Source organism: Gouania willdenowi, chromosome 19 (genome assembly GCF_900634775.1).
Source record: "Gouania willdenowi chromosome 19, fGouWil2.1, whole genome shotgun sequence".
In the NCBI taxonomy this organism is placed as follows: domain Eukaryota; kingdom Metazoa; phylum Chordata; class Actinopteri; order Blenniiformes; family Gobiesocidae; genus Gouania; species Gouania willdenowi.
The window spans coordinates 16,872,094-16,894,271 of record NC_041062.1 but is presented as its reverse complement, the minus strand read 5'-3'; the positions used below and the strand labels follow the sequence as shown (position 1 = coordinate 16,894,271).

The following is a 22,178-nucleotide window of genomic DNA, read 5'->3' as shown; positions in this document are numbered from 1 at the left end:
CGTGCGGCAGACACTTTTGACATGCAGTGGAGTTGGGATTGTTGGGGCATACCGCGACGCGTCGACCAAGAGCATTCCCCAATCGTGACATATTCAGAATAATAAGGGGGGAAAAAAACACTAAACGAAGGTGGAGACAGACGGACAGGTACTCTTCTGCTGGAATAGAGCGTCTGTAGTTGGTGTCCTGGTAGGAGATGCGAGTGTTGATGCGAGTCAGCGGGTCATCAAACTGGGCACGGGAAAGTAGCGCTGAAAATAACTCACTAGAGAAACGGCGCCAAGGTGCAAATAAAGCCAAGCCACTCTCTTGATAATGTAGAGCCGATGAACGGGAGTCAGAGGCGGCGTGTTCAGCAAGGAACTCCAAACTTAATTCTCCATTCAACCACACTTCTCTATAGCCCTCTGACATCACAGTGCACGCACTGAGTCACACCAAAATACATCCGACCGGAAACACAGCACTCTCAACACAATAATGTTCCCCACCACTTCAGAGTCACTGGGTGAATTATGAACGTAACTGATTGCCACAATAGCATCCATTGTATGAACACCACCGGCAACAGAGAAGCCCCTCCTCTCGACGCGTCCCGAGCATCTTCGACGCTGGTGACAAGCGTCTGTATTCAATGAGTACAAGCGTCCAACTACGTGCGTGAGGCACAATTTTGACGCCCTAAACGTGTTTTGTGTGAACATACCATTATAGCTAAAGTGATGTTTGTGTCACAATATCCCAGCAAAAAGCTAAACAGTGTTTAACAGGTACTTACCAAAGGCTATATGAGTGTGTAAAGTCTAATGTATTTCATATTGAGCTCAGGAGGTCCTCAACCTTTTTTATAATTAAGATTGAACAGGTAAGTTTCATATTTGACTACTTTTGTAGTTAAGAGTATGAATGGCCTTTCAGTGTCTTGCAAGACACTGAACCCTAAGTTGCTCCCTGTGGATGACCAGCGCCTTGCAAGACAGCTCAGTCCCACTGGCATGTGAATAGGTGAATGAGATGATATTGTAGTGCTTTGGGACTACTTTAGGGTAGGTATAAAAGCCCTATAGAAATCAAGTCCATTTACCATTTAAACATTCTCCTTCATTGGTTCAGATATACTCTGTTTTTGGCAAGGGCCTTGTTTGTTGCACTGAATTTGATTTAATTTCGGCCCACAGAAGTGAAAACAAGAACAATCGAACAGTGCAAACCTCTGCCAAGGTATTGACAGTGATCTGGATCAGTGATCCTGATCATGGTTCCATAATCATTCACACTTTAAAGGCTTGGAAGAAATGTCTATCCACATTAACAACCATATAGTAGGTTCAAATGTATGGGCACGCTATTTTTTTTTTCCCTTTTTTTTAAAATGCAATGAAATGTTAGGGGTAATTGAATTGAATTGAAATGTGATTTTTTGAAATTTTACCAATGATAACAAATCCATCAATCCAGATCCCCTTCAAAATGTAATGGAATGTTGAGGAGCTTGATATTGACACATGCGTAAGTCACAACTGCAGTCACAAATTGTCCAAAGAAATCTCAGTTTTATTAAAATTCTGCAATTTCTCACAAACAATGCAACAAAATTTGTCACAAAATCAAGAATTTTTGAAGTGGAGATCCCGCATTGAATAATATACATTCGGTCACTTATTGCTTGGATATTGTCAGAGCCTTAGAAACTGTTGTATCAGTTATATTTGAAAGTGCAAACTAATGTATAATAATGTTGGAATTGCTCTTTTTTCCCCACAATTGAGATCTGTGGCCCACTGCAGATCAAACTGCTCCATATTTGGCCTCTGAGTGAAAATGAGTTTGACGACCCTGGTGTAAGTCATCAAACAGGCCAATGGGGGATTTTGTTCAACTTCACATCATGTATGCACAACAGAATCTCTTTGTCTGATTAGAAATTCTGAACACTCCTAACTACTGCAGCATAATTTCTATTTTCCATTAGTGATTGTTGCTGAAGCTTGTAGAATATAATTGAAAAATTATTGGGAACGAAAGGAAATCTAAACCTGCATTAAAATTTATGGCAGTCCAAAGTCCCGCTGAATTTATAACTATAATCAAAGGCGGTTTTTAAAACGTTAAAAACATAATTGGGTAATTTTTACAATGGAAAATCTACAACTGTATAATTGACATAAATTGGCCAAATTACTAAATCAAAAGTCAGTCTTTGAGCATGAAACCACTAATAACTATTATAAATACCAATAAAATTAATGTCAGATGTTACCTGAGACCAAAAACAATCATATGACTCACCACTGAATCAGGCACAAGTTTTTACAAAAAAGGGCAAGTTGATGAAAATGGAGTCTATTAGAACACAATCAGCGACATCATTGCTTAAAATAAAGATTTTCTCTCCTTTGTATTTGCAGCTGCTCAATTTATTCCACCTACCCTTTCCTTTGGTGCTTGGGAAAAGAAACATGCTGCTTTCTTGTTAGCAGAAAATTAGCAATTACAATCAGTTGGCACTGGAATACATTAGGTGTCCTTTAATTTACAGAAATAAATCCAAATACAGAAAATCAAACAAGAGAATGATTTGGCCATGTTCCCAATTTTTTACACCAATTACATACAAAAAAGAATGTGTGTTTTAAACTATATTTACATCACTGTGAATGCGCGTGAAGCCAGATTTGAATGGGAACACCCACATTTCAGGACTGCTAACTGGGATGAAGGCGCGCAGCGACTGACTTAAGTACAGGGGGAGAATAAAACACAGCCAAAAACAGCGTCGCTGCCTGGTTTTTTGGACTTACGCGCATGGGAGAATAGAGCCCTAAATGAATAGACCTAAAGAGTAACTAAACCTCAAAACCATTTTTTTTCTGCTGAATACATATGTATTCGGTATTAAGTAGTGCTGTTGATTGATCCTAGCCCAATTCTTAACATTTTTGGCATAGTTTCTTGTACGAGATTCTCTGACGTCAGAACCATCATGCGTCACTACCATCACTGTTGGCCCCGCCCCTCCTATAAAAGCTGGTAGGAGGGACTTGTGTTTCCTGCTCTCTCAGCCTTTAGTGAGGTTTAATCAAGTGTATGTATATACAAATACATCATGTGTGTATTTCTGTCCGTCTCTGCGTGTGCTTGTACTTCTCGTCGCTGTGTGTGCGTGTCTTCCTGATTTATGTGTATGTGAGGTGATGTCCCGGGGCTCATGGCTCGAGAGGAGGGCCTGTTTGCCCATGAGTGCTATAGTGTCTGTAGAGTGGTGTATGCATGGTTGAGTATCTAGTCGAGATTGTCTGTGCACTATGCAGCACTGTGGGCTGAGCTGCTGTGACTGGGTGTGTCTTAACTGCTCCAGGGGCAACTCCCATAATCAATGAATGTTTTGAATTTCCCCCCTAGTTGCAGGTCAGTAAAAACCTGGAGGTTTAGTTACATTAAAGGTGCAGTCCGCAACTTTCAGATCCCTCTCTCCCCCTCCCTCCCCGCTGCTCTCTTGCCCTGCCTCCAAACTTTCCAAAGTCCCTCCCTCGAAGGAGCTAACAAGCTAACGTTAGCCAGACAGCAAAATCACAGTAATATAACTTGCACTGTTAAAAGCATATTACTGCAGCGCTTCTCTCTCTCAATGTGCACACACCTCAGCAACAGCAGCAGCAACAACACAGTGTCACTTACAGCAGCTACCACAAGGAGGCTGCTGCGCACAAACAAACAACACATGCACCACAGAGTTCTAGTGTAACAATTACAAATCAAACATAATGTAAATCAAGCAGCAGTAATTACCTTTCAAGCAGAAAAGTCACCAATTCCACCTTTTACTCTTCCAGACCATACACTGTAAAAAATACGGTGCTCCATCCCGGGAAAGGGGTGGGGTCTGTGAGCAACAGCTGTCAGACAGTCCATCAAACACAATCCTGGCTCTGATTGGTTCTTTTTGCTCGGTGGCGGTGCATTCTGGCAATCTGCCAAAGGCTGCAAAAGCAGCAGGGGGGACTCAATGAGTCGGTTTTTTTTTTTTTCACTCAAACTATTAGTTTCCTGTAAAGCTGTCCTTACTTAGTGACAGCTTTAGCAAATATGACAAAAAGTTACTTTTATAAGAGTTGCAGACAGCACCTTTAATTATAAAAAAGGTGGAGGACCTCCTGAACTCAATATGGAATCCATTAGACTGCACCTTTAAGTTGAGGTGTTATTTTGTTTCTCAAACAGTCAAAGTGACTCGTGGCAGGAAACAGTCCTTCTGGTTGTGCTTATCAGAGAATGTAAACGCAACAATGCAAGAGATGGCTCCATAGCAAGCTTCTGCATACAAATGATGGAACTGAAGAAGTCTCTTGGATAAGAACTGAAACGTCTTCAAGCAAAACCATAAATCCAGCTGCCTCAACTAAGACACCAGAATCAACATGACCTGAATGACTGAAAACCTTCACAGACACAAGCTTTACATCTACTTAATAGGACCTAAGGTTTCCCAATAGCACTGTGAGTCTGACCTGATAAAAGCAAATATATCATATGACCAGACAACAGTGTTCCATTTCACACTTGAGTGCACTCTAAACACAGACTAAATCACCAGTAAACGAACAAGCAACACAACAGGATGAAAATGCTTTTCACTTCACCAAGGTCATAAGTATGTTTAGGTTAATCAATCTCAATGTACTTACAGCTCTATGTGGTTTGAAAAAAAGGCTCACCTTCACAGATGACTCAGATACAATATTAACTTACCAAGACATATATAAATTTAATCAGACAATTGGACAATCAATTTCTACAGCTGCAAGCAGTGTGAGAATCAAAGCTCCTTTTCCCCATTAGAGAAGTCCTTTGACTGGCAGACAAAAATCCACTGACACCATAATGCCGTGTGGGAATCTTTGTGAGAAATAGCGTGGACTGCCTCTGGAAAGTCAAAAAATTATTCTGAAAATGTTCCAGGTTTCTTCACAAAGGAGAATCAAAAGTGACAATGTCCAGCAATAATCACTGATTTTTCCCGACATTTAGACTTTCTCTGGCAGCAATCACTCCCCTCGTCAATCAATGAGCCTCGGCTGCCCTTGTCTCTTTCATCAGTTCACCATGTCTATTTTTTCTGACCACTCGAGACATACACTGACAACCAGGAACAGCCCAGACAAGCTACAGTCCAGCTACTGTTACAATGTCTCTCACAGCAGATTCACTGAAACCCTAAGCTCTAACCTTGGTCATATTACCAAATATAATCAATATCTTTAAAAATGATAAGTAGGAGGTGTTCAAGACTTCACTCCAATGCCAACCAACCACAGTACATGATCCATGATGAGTTAATAATATTTCACCTATGATGCTTCCAGAATGATAATTTCTAAATTAAATCATACATTTTATAGTATAAATGAGCAATAATGTTTGCTCAAATGATCAAGATATTCAGGAATCTAATGCAGCTAGAGTCTAAGATATTTAAATACCTTACAGAACTGTAAGGTTGATGATCAGAGCTACGCAGATGACACACAACAATATCTATCACTGAACCCAAATGACTATGGTCCCATTGAGGTGTTGTGTGACTGCTTAGAAAAAGTAAACTGCTGGATGAGTGAAAACTTCCTTCAACTAAACCATGACAAGATGGAGGTGATTGTCTTTGGTAACAAGGAAAAGAGGACTGCTGTCAGCAATTATCTTGAGTCTCGATCTTTAAAAGCTAAAGACCAAGTCAAAAACCTTGGTGTTCTGATTGACTCAGATCTTACATTCAGCAGTCAGATCAAATCTATCACAAAAACAGCTTCTACCACCTAAAGAACATCTCCAGAGTGAAAGGTTTAATGACTCAGAAAGATCAGGAGAAACTGGTCCATGCTTTTATCTCCAGCAGACTGGACTATTGTAATGGTCTTCTGACAGGAATCCCCCAAAAGAGCATCAAACAGCTACAGCTGGTTCAGAACGCTGCAGCTCAGGTCTTAACCAGAACAAAGAGGTCAGAGCACATTACTCCAGTTTTAAAGTCTTTACACTGGCTCCCAGTCAGCCTCAGAATAGACTTTAAAGTTCTGCTGCTGGTGTATCAATCTGTGAATGGGTTTGGTCCAGAATACATCAGTGACATGTTAGTCAGGTATGAACCCAGCAGGTCTCTCAGATCTATGGACACAGGTCAGATAGTGGAGCCCAGAGTTCACAGTAAACATGGTGATGCTGCTTTTAGTTGTTATGCTGCAAAGAAGTGGAACAAACTGCCAGCAGAGCGAAGTCAGCATCCAATGTGAACATTTTTAAATCAAAGTTAAAGGCACTCTTTTTCTTTAACTTTAGTTGTTTTGTTGCCTACTTTAATGTTCTTATTGGTTTTAAGCTGTTGTCTGTTGCACTTTTCGATCATGTAAAGCACAATGAGTTGCCTTGTGTATGAAATGCGCTATACAAATAAATCTGCCTTGCCTTGCCTGACAATTGGATTTATGGAGAACTATACTGTATCTTCAATATAGATGCTATATTTCTATCCAATACATATTGTGAACAACCATGCAGTAGTGTTGGATAAAAATAAGAAATAACGCTGAAAATCAAAGCTCAAATACTTCAATGGAGACATGTTCTCCCTGTCAGGAATTCCAGTCACTGAGTATGTTTTATTCTTGCTCATCAAGTATTTCTTACAAGGCTTATAACAAGGACAAAGGCCGAAAGGACAATTTTGAAGAGAAGCGTTTGCTCAGGAAATAATGATTTCCGTGATGCATGATATTTGGTCTTGTTGGTTGTCAGGTTGGAACCACTCAAGGCTGCTCACCAGGGATGATGCTTCCTTCATTTAATTCAGGTGAATGCACAGATTTTCTATATGTCATTGATTATAGCTGGTGAAGCAACACAGTCATTTCAATGAAAATCTTAGTAAAAGACTGTAAACAGTCAGTGACACAAGCAACAAGTATGGATAAATCAGTCACACTTTATTTAAAGTTTTGTAAATAAGGCTGAAATTACGCTGTCATTACCTATAACGTTTCAGGAAGGTTTAATTTTTTGGGTTAAGTGGCACGCTAAGGTGTAATTAGGGTAACTAATGAAAACTCATATTCTTTGTGACACCTTATTAATGCTAATGACAGATAATAGAGATGTCATGTCATAATAATGACAGCGTAATCAGAACCAGAAGTGTCAACCTTCATGAATAAAACTTCAAGTAAGGTGTACCCCTTTATCTAATGCAGGGGTTCTCAAATGGTCTCACCCTGGGACCCACATTTTGCCACGGTCATTAAATTGCAACCCACTTCTTTTTTTTCAAATTCAAATTTAGTTTTTCAAACATAGCTGTTGAAAAAAACACATATATAATATTTTTTTTTAAAGATAAATCTATATATTTTCCTGTGCCACATACATTTCACAGCATGCCTGTCAAAAGGAAAGATTTATTTCAAAATAAAAGACAAGTCCAACATGAGAGACATTAAGTATGTATTCATTTTTGACCACTTTTGGGTCCCGACCACCAGTTTAGAATCACTAATCTAATGTGTTTCTTTAAAAATCAAATTAACAGGAGAAATGAAGGACTTTTTCAAGTTTTAATCATTAATATTGTCTCAATGTGTGCATTCGCACATCGGATCAAGTGTGCACTCAGCTTGAAATGTGTGCAGTCACATCTCAGTGCAGTGCACCTTCTCAGAAGAGGATTAACCCATGGTGTCCTTTGTGATTACCCGCAATATTCTATAAGCACTATTAAATACTTCTGGTAGCAGCCTCGGTCACACCCCGTCGGTCACTGAAAGTCATCTTTTCCTCCATAATAAAGATCATTTCAACCACTGTGCTGCTTCACACTCGTGTGTCGTGAAGGTTAAGAAGCTGTGCTCAGTCAAGATTTTTCATTAAAGTTAATAATGCAATTAGTTAGACCTACCTGTGAGTAAGTAGCAGGAAGTATCATAATTAAAAGTATATTTTATTTATATTGCGCTTTCCACAATAGTCACAAAGTGCTTCACAATGATAAAAGATCCTTTCCTAAAAATGCAAGTTTTTAAGTCTTTTTTAAAATAATCTATAGAGTCCAATGAACAAAGGTTTTTAGGACCATGTGACTTTCTGCCATGGCCTATCCACACATAAAAACACTACAAAGAGGGATTTAATAGAAAAACAGAACAGATCATGGCTTTCCTTCTCTTAAAAACACAAAAACTTGACTTCGGTCATCTCAGTGCAATAGAACAGTGTTTCCCAGCCAGGGGTACACATACCCCTAGGGGTACGTGAGCACATTGCATAGGGTATGTGCAAAAATTAAGAATTTATTTCCAAGATAATAAAAAATATTCTCGGTCATTTCACAAGTCCGTCAATAAAATGGTACATGTGCGCAATGACTTGTTTTTAAAGTTTAAATGCCTGTTTAAAGGGGACATATTCAAAGAAGCTCCTTTTGTGGTAAATGTCATAAAACTTATATATAACACAGGCAGCTTAATTATTTGTTTTGTATTTATATTACTTATTATTTTCATTTATTTAATTTTTTTTTTCTAATTTCAACTTTATTTTTTTTCTTTAATAACAATATAATCATAATATATTAGTATTGATAATACAGTGCTAATAATACAAATGTTTACTATAATATCATTTCTTATATTTATCATTTTTATTGCCTTGAGGCTACATAATTTAATGTTTAATTTTAGTTAGATAAGAAGATAATGCCTGAATATCAATTGTTCAATTTAAGAAGATGACATAAAATTACTTGTGTTAAATATTTAGTTGTGTTATGTTCTACTTTTGGAAAATCATGAACAGGTAGTGTATGAGTGAGGGGATACTCATGGTATGGTACAAGACAAGAAAGGTTGGGAATCACTGCAATAGAAGATCATTCTAATACCATTACAGGCTCTTCGTTGTAAGTCATACTGATTTTAAAGGAGACATATCATGCCTTTAAATCCTTCCTTTTTACATATAAATCATACAGTTGTGGTCTATATAAAGCGGAACTGCAATGCTTGGGTCTGAATTCCTCATTATTATAGCTCCACAGGCCCCTTTTCTGATGTGCTTCTGAGAGCAACTCGTTTTGGTCTCTTTAAATGCAAATGAGACACTTCATACCCCGCCCCCTCTCCAGGTGGCAAAGGTGACACTCGGTTCAACTCCACCCTGTTCGGTCATTTTTGTAGTTTGATAGAAGAGATACGATTGTCTAGCGGCGCAGAAACTTTTCATTCACACGTTATTTACAAAATGTCAACAACAGAAGACTTGTCCATCCAGCCATACATGTTCGAGCCAGAGTCTGACCCGGCGGAGTGAGATGAAAATGAAGCGAGCACACAGCACTAACATATGAAGACAGTGCAACTGCTAATGCTAACAAAACAATGACAGGGACGTCTTATCATCACACTTTTTAGTTATTTACAGCGTACCGAAGTGCTCTGTTCGTCGTCTCCAAAGATAGAAGGAATTGAACCCTCAATCAGACAAAGTCTTTCGGCAAATCCTTCTTTATACTGGCGGAGGTTGCTGAAGCAGTCATCCTTGAAGTGCTTCGCGCACACAAAAATAACCTTACCCACAGATATGGGTACATTTCCATAAAAATAAAACTCAACCAGGCACTTCGAAAAGGTTCTGATGCTGGGAGACGGTGTAATGAAGCGTGTGGGTTACTACATCCAACAACCGAACATTTTGACTTATCCTCTCGTAACTTCGGCATCCTTGAGCTTGGACTACAAAATCGCAGCGAGAAATAAAAATGGCGGAATGCTCGAAGTGTTGGGCCTAGAGTCGATGTCCTAATTTGGCAGTTCCACTGCAAATACTGTGACGTCATTGTTCAAAAAACGTAATAGAGAATAGTAAGTTCGAAACAGATTGAAAAATATGACCAAAACAGAATATAAAGATATCAACGGAGCACCTGAAGAGACTAATTTGAACTTTTCTGTACTTCTAAACACTCTAAATATACAACAAAATGCATTTAAATGCTAAAAAAGTGGATTTAGCATAATATGTCCCCTTTAAATGAAAGCATTTCCATAAGGAGTCATTTGCATTTATCATACCGTTCCGCTCACGCTCATTAGCAAGAATTTGGGCAGCGCAAATACAAACATTCTGGTTTTTGAGGGATTTACTTAAGGCCACACATTCAGCAATATTTTTATAAAGCATGCCGTAACTCTTGCCAGCTGAGAATGCTGACTCAGTCAACGATACTGTTTGACTGTCTATGCTTGTCTGTGTGTGCCCGTCTGTATCAGCAGAAAGAAACTCCACAAATTTAGAATATTTTTCATCTTGAAGAACTGTCCAAGTTCATCGTTTGCCAACACAATCCCTGATAACTCCACATGTTGACAAGTAACAAAAACCCTGCAAGTAGAGCTGCTGCTCCTCTGCATTAAAAAGATTAGGCCAGGATGCCAACAGGTCACATTTCTGGGTATGCACCAAACATTGCACAACATTGAAGTGATTACATCTCTAAATTGTCCTTGTTGTGGCCTTTGACATGCTTATTTGCAGAGTGGTGGTTGCTCTGAGTTTTGTTGCTCAAAATAGTGCCAATTTAACCCAATGTTGGGATAAATGATGTTATCAAGTATTAAAAAGCCACCTGTGTTTTTAAAACATCGAAAGCAAAAGCCACCTAACACCTCAGGTCAGCTTAAGAAAAGGAGAGGTGGACTTAGCAATAGGATATTAAAACCCCTTTTTAGGGACAGGTAAACCAAGTAAGATCTAAAGTTTTCAAAAGTATCAGTGTGGTGAATAAAGTCGGATGCATTCTAAACTTTACTGTAATCTTATTTCACCATATTAACATACTGTGATATAGGGTAATGCCAGCAAAACTACGCTCAGACAGTTTGCACAGTACAGAAAAGAGCAATATGAATAGTGAATAATGTTGATTTTTTACGTTCATACCAACTTATCATTATAAATCATGAACCTGGTGCACCAGAATACTGTGCATGTTATGTACAAAGTCAGATGAAAATAACCTACTTCCTTTGAAGATACAAGCCATGTTCGGAGAAGGATTGAGGAGTTATGCCGTTTGAGGCAAACTAAACTGGAAACAACCAAATCTATTATACAGTTATGAAAAGCAGCTCCATATCTACTTGGTTATGGAATGCATTACCTGAAGAATTAAAATATAGAAAGGATGTGTTGACTTCATGATAGATAAGTACAGACTTGTTTTTGGGTAACTGAAAAATGAAGAAGAAAAAAAAAGGAGGTATAGGTCATATTTATGTTCTTTATGTATGTATATATGCATAGCTACAAGTATTTACATGTGTATGTATACTAGGGATGGGATTTTTCTCAAAATGGCGATACACGATTAAAATCTCAATATTTTTAATTCAAATAAAGTGAGTTCTATAGAGTGGATTGTTTAGATGAAGGTCTGGGTTAGGACACACTCAGTGATCATTTAACTGTGACCTTCATGCTTTATTTCAATACAAAATAAGCTGTAAAAAAAAAAAGGAAAAAAAAAAAAAAATATATATATATATACAGTATATTAATGGAGGCAGCTGTGGCTACAATAGTAGCTTATATAATTAATGTTTTATTATTATTAAAAACATCCAGCAGCGGTGTGAAATAAAAGAGCCAAAAGTCCAAACTTTTGCAGTTAATAGCAAGGTCGGTGAGAAAGTTCTAGTCATTGCCAACTCATTCATTGAGCTATCAGAACAAATACATCCTATATCTGATACGTATTAAGCAGTAATGCATGCACCACTGTTATCAGCTTGGTTAAAACATTAAATTGCATCTCCAATAATGTGGAGTCGCGCTTTGTCTTCTCCAATTTACTCATCACACTTTCCACTAATGGCCAGTAGTGTTGGATGCAGAGATGCTCAGCCATGCTGTGGCCTTTCCGGCCTTCACTGAATAACTGACATTTAGAAATAATCTAGAGAAGGACACAATGAGACAGCAGGGCTCTTTCCATAACACCCCATTATAGCACTGTTTGTAGCTTGTATATCACTATGCAAATGATGAAAAGCAGTAATGTAATTTGAGTTCCATCAGACTGCACTCCGACACCTGTGGCCACGTCTGCGTCACTAATTCTGAGGCTTACCTCAGCAAGCAGCGGCAGATATGTCAAGGGAGGTTTTAAAATGTCGCTTCAGACAAAGGCAGAACATGTGGCACTCAGACAAAGAGAATATATCACTCATTTTTTTTAAACTTAATCCTCAAGGTGCCTCTCTTAACAGACAAAGGGAACTCCAGGAACACAAGATTCATAAATACTTGATTTATTTTGTGAATTACAAAAGCAATACAATATCTTATACAGGTACATCTATACAAATTTGAATATCGTGAAAATGTTCTTAATCATCAAAATTTCAAGAACTAAAGGCTTGAAATATTTCACGCTATGTGCCATGAGCCTATAGCATATATGGGTTTGACTTTCTGACATGAGTGACCAAAAATATTAAACTTTTTGATGATTTTCTAATTGTTTTAGATGTAACTGTATATTGTGTTAAACTAGCACCAACCCACAAGTTATTTTCAAGAATAACCTACTCGTCATTAGTTCCACTTATGAATTGCTTCTTGGAAACAACATTAGAGGTAAGAAGACTTAAACAATAAACACACACCTGTTCAACTCATTCATGTTCTATATTTTCTCAAATATTTCTCTCAAACATTTCTCCCAAAAATGAACCCAAATTTTGAAAAAAATTCTCACAAAATGAGGGAAAATAAAGTAAAAATTCTCAGAGACTGATACAGTATCTGTCACTTTGTGCTTGAATATCATTCGGTCCCTTACATGCTTTACAAATCCTTAATACGTAGTAGTAAAAACTAGAGCAAAATATTGAAGTAACACTTACCTCCTAAAATCTGTGGCCCACTTACGTTTTTGGCCCCTGAACAAAAATTAAACACCCATGATGTACAGCAGAGGTCACCAACCTTTCAAAGGTACTGAAGAATCTGAAAGGCTACGAATTTGAAAAGCACTTCTTGAATACTGAGGGGTGGATTCATTAAAGGTTTAGGGGTATTAAAACATCTGCAAATATCACTCCACGTGCTAATAAGCCGTACAAACCCAAGGGAATCAGAAGTGCGTGGCTGCCGCACGTCGTAATGCACCCTCAATCCATTTAGTGCATTTCCCTCTAATGAATATGTATGGTAGGCGGAGCTCACAAGGGGAGTAAAAAAAAAAAAAATGGGAGGAGGACATGCAAATAAATAATGCAGTGGGCGCAATGCAATTCATCAAACCTGGAACTGTTTGCGGTGATTGTTTTAGCACCAGATAATAGTACAACTGACAAGCAGGTGCAAACACACACGCAGAGATCCGCTGCAGTAAATGTTTACACAAAATACAGCAGAGATGGAAACAAAAAGCTCCAGTTAACTTTTCTAGTATAAGAAAATAATTCAAATAAAACAATAGTCAATATTAACATCCACTGAATGAGAACAAAAAGTGTGAGCAAAGTGTGTGTGAGGGAGAAAACGGCTGGATGACTGAAGCTCGTGTGGAGTCCGGTGTGTCCACTGCGGTGCAGAGACAGAGGGTCGCTGTGCGCGGACCTCCATGGATGTCAATTCAGTGAGCTTCTGTGTCTTTCTCTCCATGTTTTGACCGTCAATAAACTCTTGTGTCGCGTTGATGTCAGGCCAGAATTAGCTGATCAGAATGAGTAATTGATGGTGCTATGTTCCTATATGAGAGTGTGTGACACAGCGCTGCTCAGACCTGCTGGATGATGGTCAGTAGATCATCTTCAAATGGTGCAGACTGATTGACAGACTGTGTTGCTGGATTAACTCAGGTCAAAGGCAGATCAATAGGACGGTTTCTGTCCAAATCTGCCTATTTTTCATAGACTGATCAGAGCAAAGTAACCCCCAATTTCAACTGGATGCGGGTACGCTGCGTTACGTCTCCGCCCCGCACTTTAGTCTATGTGTTAATTTCCACCGGGTCCAGTCTGCTTCGTCCCAACTCCGACAGTCCGGAGCTCTCCGGCAGTGATACGCAGGACTTCTATATAATAAAAGCGATATTTCTAAATGTCAACAAAGTATAATTGTATTTTGAACGTGTTTCCATTGAAGGTTGTTTTTGGGCAGGATCCTCATAACTCCTGTGAAAACTCATCCCGCCAGACTTTGATGCAGGAAGATGGATGCTCAGAACCTACCTTTAAAACTCTGTATTCCTTTATTGTTTCACATTTAATGTGGCAGTAATAACTTCAAAGTATAATGCTAAGAAATGCATCAACCTCCTCTTTTGTTTACACATACCGCGTCATGTTTTCTCGGAGAGCAGTGGTCATGTGACCGAGTAAGTCACATTCTGTTACTTGTATTTGCAGAAAAAGTGTTTCCATAGCACTTTTGCGACACATTTCAATATCGAAACGTCTGAAATTCCTCCTCATGAAAGCGTCAAAACTTTTTATTGCGCTATTTAGATTTTGCACATTTCCAAGGGTAATGGAAACCCAGCTTCTGTTTCTTTAGCTTCTGTTTCCTCAACCAACCATGGAGCTAGACGGGCCTTGCTGCAACATGTTGGAGGGCTGCTTATTATAACACAAATCAACAATTTAAAGGATGGCACCTTTTATGTTGTCAATCTACTAACAAGCGCAAAAATATGGAAACCATTCTTTTCTTTGATTTCTCTTTAAATTGTTAAACGTGTTTTGATTTGGTTTAGAGTCACAAAAACTGACAAACAGTCCTCGCAGCACATCATCTACAAAATACAACACAGCTGGTAATTCGACTTTTCATTTTTCTTTGAATGGGTCCATGTGATCTCATCTTCCCATTACACATGCTGCAGAGACTGTCCTGAACATTGAATGATACCAATATCGATCAACATACTGGGGACCCCCAACAGATTGTGACAAACTGTGTGCAAATCGTGTGTGTGAGTGTGTGTTAAGGGGATTTGTGAATGTGAGCAGACATCCTGTCAGACACAATCCTAGTCGGGTGCCTGGCTCTTTATTAATTAGCCACTATGCAGGTGGTGCACGATTAAGATTCATTTCCATTTCACTCACACATAAAGACTTTAACGTTTAACAGAGCGTGGATCCTGTTGACAACCCAAGGCTAGGAACGATAATTACCATCTTGACGTCAAACTGACATCCTGTAGTCTGAGATTAATTAATTTGTGACAGTTTACCATAATTTTAGTGTGTTTTACTAATCCTGCATTTAAAAGAAGAGCCCTAGAGTAATCCTTGTGTAAATGCTTGACTTAGTTACTTAGAAGTAAGATTAGGACTGTTTTCTATTCCTTCTGTTCAATGTCGCCTAAAAGTAAAAAAAAAAACTGGAATGACTGCATTAGAGTCATTAGAAACTGTATTAAAGTACTTTATCGTAATGATTTGGCGACAGTAATGAGCAAGTTTGCGTCTATGTGTTGTACAAATATTCAATGTTGTGCAAATGTAACTTCAAACTAACAAAGAATCCTATTAGTCAGGAAACATATGATCAAATCAACTGGATGTTTTTAATACGCCTTCACATCTTTAAGTCTTAAATAACTTAAGTCTGACCTTTAATGAATCATTGGAAATAACATTACAGGCTGCTCTCTATAAATGTGGCATAACTACCAAAGTAAATGTCACAGTCAATTATAATCTACGTACCCAGCATCATTGTCAACCATGTCTTTACTAGACGTATAAATGGAATGGAAAAAAAAAGTAGACGTCAATGACACCCATTGGCTATATGGTCTTCAATCATTCAATATGGGAATTCATCACAATCATGATTGGTACAGAGAAGATTACAGTATTATTTTATGTTCTATGTTATATATGATGGAGGAGGTAAATACTTGGAGCCAAAGTTAAAAAAATTCTCCCCATAGGAAGCATCAACTCTTTAATGTGAGAACTTGAATTTCTTTGAGGGCATTGCAGTTAAACTTGTGAATTATTATTATGTTCCTTTTTCATTTGGAAGGCATGCGTGGACTTGTAGAAAAATGGCCAACCAGCATTTTTAAAAGTCCCATTTCTTGTTTTCTGTTAACTGCAATGCCAGAATCTGTCCACTGTAATCTCTGGCAACTAAACGTAATCTAACTAAGTGCTACAATGTCGACTAAAAATGCTATTTCGCCATAGAAATATATTGAACTGGAAATATATAGGAATAATTAGAATGTGAACTATTTTATCGGGTCACATACAGAAATGGTGGCCAATTTTACTACTCCTGACTGCTCGACAAGAATATTTAGAGAAAATAACCTGACTAACCTGATTGGTATGATATATGATAATTTCAGCTTGCAATTAAAATTCAATAAAGGTACAATTTAAAGCATGGAGTGGTTTCTCCATGTTTACCCCTTGCCATTAGATTAGCACGATCCACAGATATATTTTAAGTCTGCCGAGAAACATATCTCTTCCCTTTATCCTAAAATTATCCCTATGATACCCCTGCCATCACAGGTTTTACTGGACTGTATTATATCTGAAAATGATTTACTGAATTGTATGTAATACTGTTTTACTTCCTGTTTATTGTTTTTGTTGTTAAGCACTTTGATGCTAGCATATTTTGCTAGGAAAAAAAAAAAAAAAAAACATTTTCTCAGAAATAATGGCTGTTGTGTATTTTCTTGGTTTGTCAGGTCAACTTAATCCTGTTTTTGCTGGAAAAATATTATTCCTGACATTTTATTACCACACATAATAAAGCACGGAGGTGTGGGCATTCTGATTATTGGTTTGCTATTATGCAAAAACTGATCAAATCATTTTAACTTGCTAAATAAAATAAGCAACTAAAACAATCAGAAATGAAAATATCAACTGGTTTTGAACAAGAAAATGACTCAAGATCTATTGATGCACATAAAAAATACATTTATAATTTACCAAATATTTATTCAGCAAATGTGTTAATTATCTTGTGTATCAATATTTAATAGCCAACAAGTAATGAGGCTATTTGGCCTAAATGGTTAAAACATTGGTTTTAGGTCCAACAACGTTTTGATGTAGCAAGTGATGACTTAACACTGCCAAAATAACCAAAATATTGATATTGTGAAGTAAAAGTAAAATGTAAATTAACTCTATCCCCACTTTCTCAAACCACTTCAACTTGGTTCAAACTCACAAACCAATGATGACATTGTTGATAAGGTGCTATTAACACACCTCAGGGTTTTAAACCATCAACCTACTGTTTGGAAGGTGACTAACTTAACCACCCATGGCTGGTTTAACTAATTTAAAACATATCACTGTAGACGAAAGACTGTGAATAAGGAGGTAGAGTGGTCATTTTTTGATTTCGTGGTTGAGGGTTTGATTCCAAGTGTCCTTCAGCAAGACACTGGACCCTAAGTTGCTCATTATTATTGATTGGGGCCCTATAAAATCCACATAAACAGAATCGCAGAATCGACCAATGAAAACAGAATCTACTGTTGAATGCGGAAATGGACTGAATTAGGAAGAAACGCCGTCACCGTGAGGCAAGAAAGGTTTTTTTAAGGGGATATTTTTCATTAAGTGCACCGCCCTCCCCCCTCCCGTCCTGGCTGCTTCAAACACTGTCTAAACCACCCGTAACACCGTCTAAACTGCCAAAAAACTACGCAAATCATCACTGACTACTAAATACGGAGCCACCAGCTCCTGCTTAACTTTATTGTGCATGTGAAACTCCGCTCGTTTTTTGTCAAACGCTGGGGCGCTCCTTGAAAACATGATCAGTTTCATCTGCTCAGAGCGTTTGAACAACATCTCGTCAGAGCTGCAGAAGATCTGTGGATAAAGTTGTTCTGTTGTAGAGTCTGAAACATTGTAGGTTAATGATAACTATAGCTTCTAATACTGTAAAATATTCTGACCCCTAGTGGTGAAATAACTGATGCATCCATGTCTCCATTTGGTTTTGTTTAATCATTACCGTCTGGAATGATGACATCAGGATCATTTAAATTAGGTTATTTTAAATTAAATTGATATAAACGTAATCAATAGACCTGCTCAGATTCAGTAAACCATTGATTCCTGAGGGGAAAGTGGGTGACATTAATGTTGCTCTCATACATCTTTATATGACATACAGTATAAATAATTAAAAAGGTTAGTCAGAATAATCCATGTCAGTACAACTTATATCTACCTTTTAATTGTATCTTACTCATTATTTTACATTACATTTTTATTTTTGACATACATTTTTGTTTAATTATGGTTTTCTTTTTTATTTGTATTTATTTTGTTTCCTCACAGGAGTTAAAAAGTATTTACTTTATAAAAAAAATTCCTAATATTTCTTAAAGAAAAAACTAAATTTAAAAAAAATAATGCGGAAAACACGGAATTTGGGAAAAAATAAAAAAGTATTTGGAAAAAAATAAAAAAGTATTTGGAAAAAAATAAAATGGATTTTAAAGGGCCTTAATTAATTAGTGCCCAGCACCACTGGTGTGTGAATGTGTGTGAGAATGGGTACTTTTGGCTGAGATTGTAATGTGCTTTGCGACTACGCTGGTGGTAAGTAAAAGCACTATATAAATAAAGTCCATTTCCCATTTATATGCAAAGTAGGTTGCCAAATGTCACATTTTTCAAGTTCACTCCATATATGGAGGAGTATATGTAATTACTCTGCCTACTGATGGCATTAATGGCATTGTGTGCACATTGAATGACTCATTTTGGTTGTTTGAAAAATCCTTAGTGTGCGACGACAGTGGTTAAAAACGACTGGTTTAAAACATCCTGTTAGTAACTTTGAATGCACAGAGCTCCAATGCAACCATAGTTACAAAACAAAAAATAGACATCAAGTAAAATAATAAAGATTTAAAATGAAAAGCAAAAGAGTATGGGTGAAGAAAATGTATTTTTTCCTTAAAAAAGAGAAGTTGATTTTTTTTCTTTTAAATGGAAAAAAAAATACATGAATTACCAGTCAATAGGACTTTAACCTGACACCCATATTAAATGAGGCGACCACACGGGACGCACACTGACCTGGGTAATTAGTGGAAAACTAGTTGGAATGATTAATGGCTTTAATGAAAGTGTGTTTGTACGCTGGAAGGAAACAAATGGTGGGGGTCCATCAACACATTCCACCATCTTCTGTACATGAGTGCACGTGTTCCAAACAGGGATAAACATGGAAACGTGCATCTGGGTGGGATGCCACATATTTTCCGCTTATTGGAGACGGTTCATTCTACCTCCTGTTTATGTTCCCGAGTGTGATGAGGAACTTGGCTCAGGGTCAAAGTCATGAACCTCATTTATCACACGCACACACACGCATGTTACGTTCACAACGTGAGGGAAGACTTTTCTTTTCATGCTCAGCGACTGTTGTTGCAAATTAGATAAACACTTGTACCCAGGGCTTTAAATGTACTTTTAAGATCACCAGCCAGCATGGCGAGTAGATTCTTAAAGTTACCAGTTAACCAGATTTTTCACCAGCCAATTTTTTTTCCAGTGAAAATAAACTACATTACGAGTGCCACAGAATAGATTTAAGCGTTCATGTTTTTTTTTTTTTTATATTTTGTAATTAAGTTGATTGCAGAAATACATTAAAATGGTAAAAACAAAATGCCTAAAAGGTGCAATATGGAACTTTGGGTGTGCCGGAGAATTATTATCATAACTTAATAAACAAACTTCCTTTTGCCTTCCTTTTTAGCAGTTTAGATTTTTCAACACCATATAAATATATCCACATGTTTGTTTGTTTTTTTCTAACTAATTTTACATCATCATTCTCTCTGACTCCTCCGATAACGAACCAAAACAGTCACGCTAACGTAAGCACGTAGCCAATTGTTGTGTGACACTTCACGACATAGTGTTCATGGGAAATGTAGGATTAGTACAACCAGCAGTGTTGCCAGATACACATTATGTTTTAAAGTCTAAAGACACACAAAAACCCTCACATTTCTTGACGGAAAACATCCCAATTTGGCAACAATGTTGGAACATTGTTTCTTCAGCTTGCCAATTCAAACAGACACATTAGTTTTTGTTCTGTTCTTCACCAGCCAAAATGGCTAGTGAAGCGACAATGTTACCCGCATTTGGCAGGTTGGCGGGTGTTAATTTAAAGCCCTGTTTGTACCTATATTTAAAATACAATAGTGAATAAATAGTAAATGATTTTTGACTTAACCTAAAATTAGAATGGAAACTAATTTGAAAGAAGAGTGTTGAAAGTCTTTACTATAAAGCAGGTTACTGACCTTTAATGGCTCCTTTTAAACTATTGGTTCAAACCTTGATGGGTTGGGACCAAAAAGTGGGTTCAGATTTATTTTTAGTAGGTTGCAAAAAAAAAACCAAACCCAACGACATTTATGTATTAAGATGGGATGAAATATCTTGGACAAAAATTTGCGTCACAAGATGTATTATCGTGGGTATGAGTGGTATTACAAAGAAAAAAATCAACATGATGTATTATTGAACAGATGCTGTTGTTTATAATATATATGTACATATTTTTAAATATTTATATATTCCTATTAAGTTGAAACAGTCATACCCAGAGTAAGTATGTACTGTATGTATCGTACAGTATGTCCAAAGCATAGTTATTTTTTTATACTGCAAATTTTGTTTTGTTTTTCCATTCCAAAAATTTTGCATTGTATTGTAATTGTGAGCCAATTATCATCAACCGTATCGTATCGTGATCTCAGTGCATCATCCCAACCTATGTATTCTCATGTCTAATGCTGCGTTCACACCGGATGCATAACGAAATGTCCGTACGTCCAGATTACATACAAAGTCAATGGATAGATGCGTCCCAGACCTGCATGCATCCAGTGCGGCAGTGCGGTGCGATCCGCACGTCAAGTGCGTTGGCTGTGCGAGTGCGCTCCATCCATCCATTTATTTTCAGACCCGCTTTGTCCTATTTCAGGGTCGCGGGGGTCTGCCGGTGCCTATTTCCTGCTCACAATGGGCGGTACAGTTTGCAGTAAACAAATTAAATCCCCATCACATCTCAACTTTATCTTTTCTAAGGACCAAGGCACTGATTTGTTTTAAAAAAAATACAGTCTGAGAGCAACAGTTTTTCGCCGACTCACAGAATCTTTCAAAAAAATGGTGTCAAAGATTCTTCTTTCTGTCTCAGCAGAATTCAAAATGCATGTACTGTGAGCCACATCGTCTGTCAGTCCACATTACTGGTGATACTGCTGTTTGTCTACATCTGTTATGGTTCTAAAAGAAAGTAACCATTGCACATTATGGAACTCTATGTTATTTTTTATCTGTATTAATGTTAAGCACTTTAGACTTTACATGATAGCTTTATGCACTTTGCCTGCACATTTCAGGAAGACTTTCAGTCTGTTAGGAACGAAGAGACGTGAAATCCAATCGGATACATGAATGATTCAAGATTTGAGTTTCTTTATGTAAATCCTCGACCTGAAGTCCCTCTTAAGCGGGCAGTAGGATGAATAAACGTGTTTAAGAAGCAACAAAGGTGTGTTGAATGTAAAAAAAGTTATTAAAGCAAGCCATACAGGCTCCTAAGTATACGATATAAAACGAACAGTGTCAGCATCAGCACATCTTGAAGTCTTAAATCCCATCATCCTGTAAGTGAGCCTAGAACAAAAAAGCCCTGCATTCCTTAATCAATCCTCTGCAAAGCAGAATTTACACAGTTCCTGTTCAATACCTCTTGGTTTCGACTGGGAATGAGTCAGCTGCACTGGAGTTTTTGATACAGCTACTAAGAGTGGTGGTCTGCTGTATCAACAACTGGCCTGGCTTACTCCTTCCTCTAGACCAGTTGATCCCAAATAGGGGTACAGGAGCACATTGCAGGGGGTACTCAGAAAGATTTAACAATTTATAAAATAATTGGGAAATTTGGAAAAAAATCACTACAAACTAACAGTAAAACTGCGCAAAAAAAAATACTATAATTTCTTTAAGCTGCTTGTTTTTTTTATTTTTTATTTTAAAAATAAATAAACTCCACTTTAAATTTCACTCATTGTTTTAAATTTGTGGATTAAGCCTTA

General features: G+C 37.5%; 1 protein-coding gene across 2 annotated transcripts in view; it reads right to left on the bottom strand.

Annotated features, from left to right (window-relative positions):
* Window positions 1-22,178, bottom strand: part of slc39a11 (solute carrier family 39, member 11) — a 129,407-nt gene that overhangs the window by 48,762 nt on the left and 58,467 nt on the right. The gene's annotated exons all lie outside the window — the stretch shown is intronic.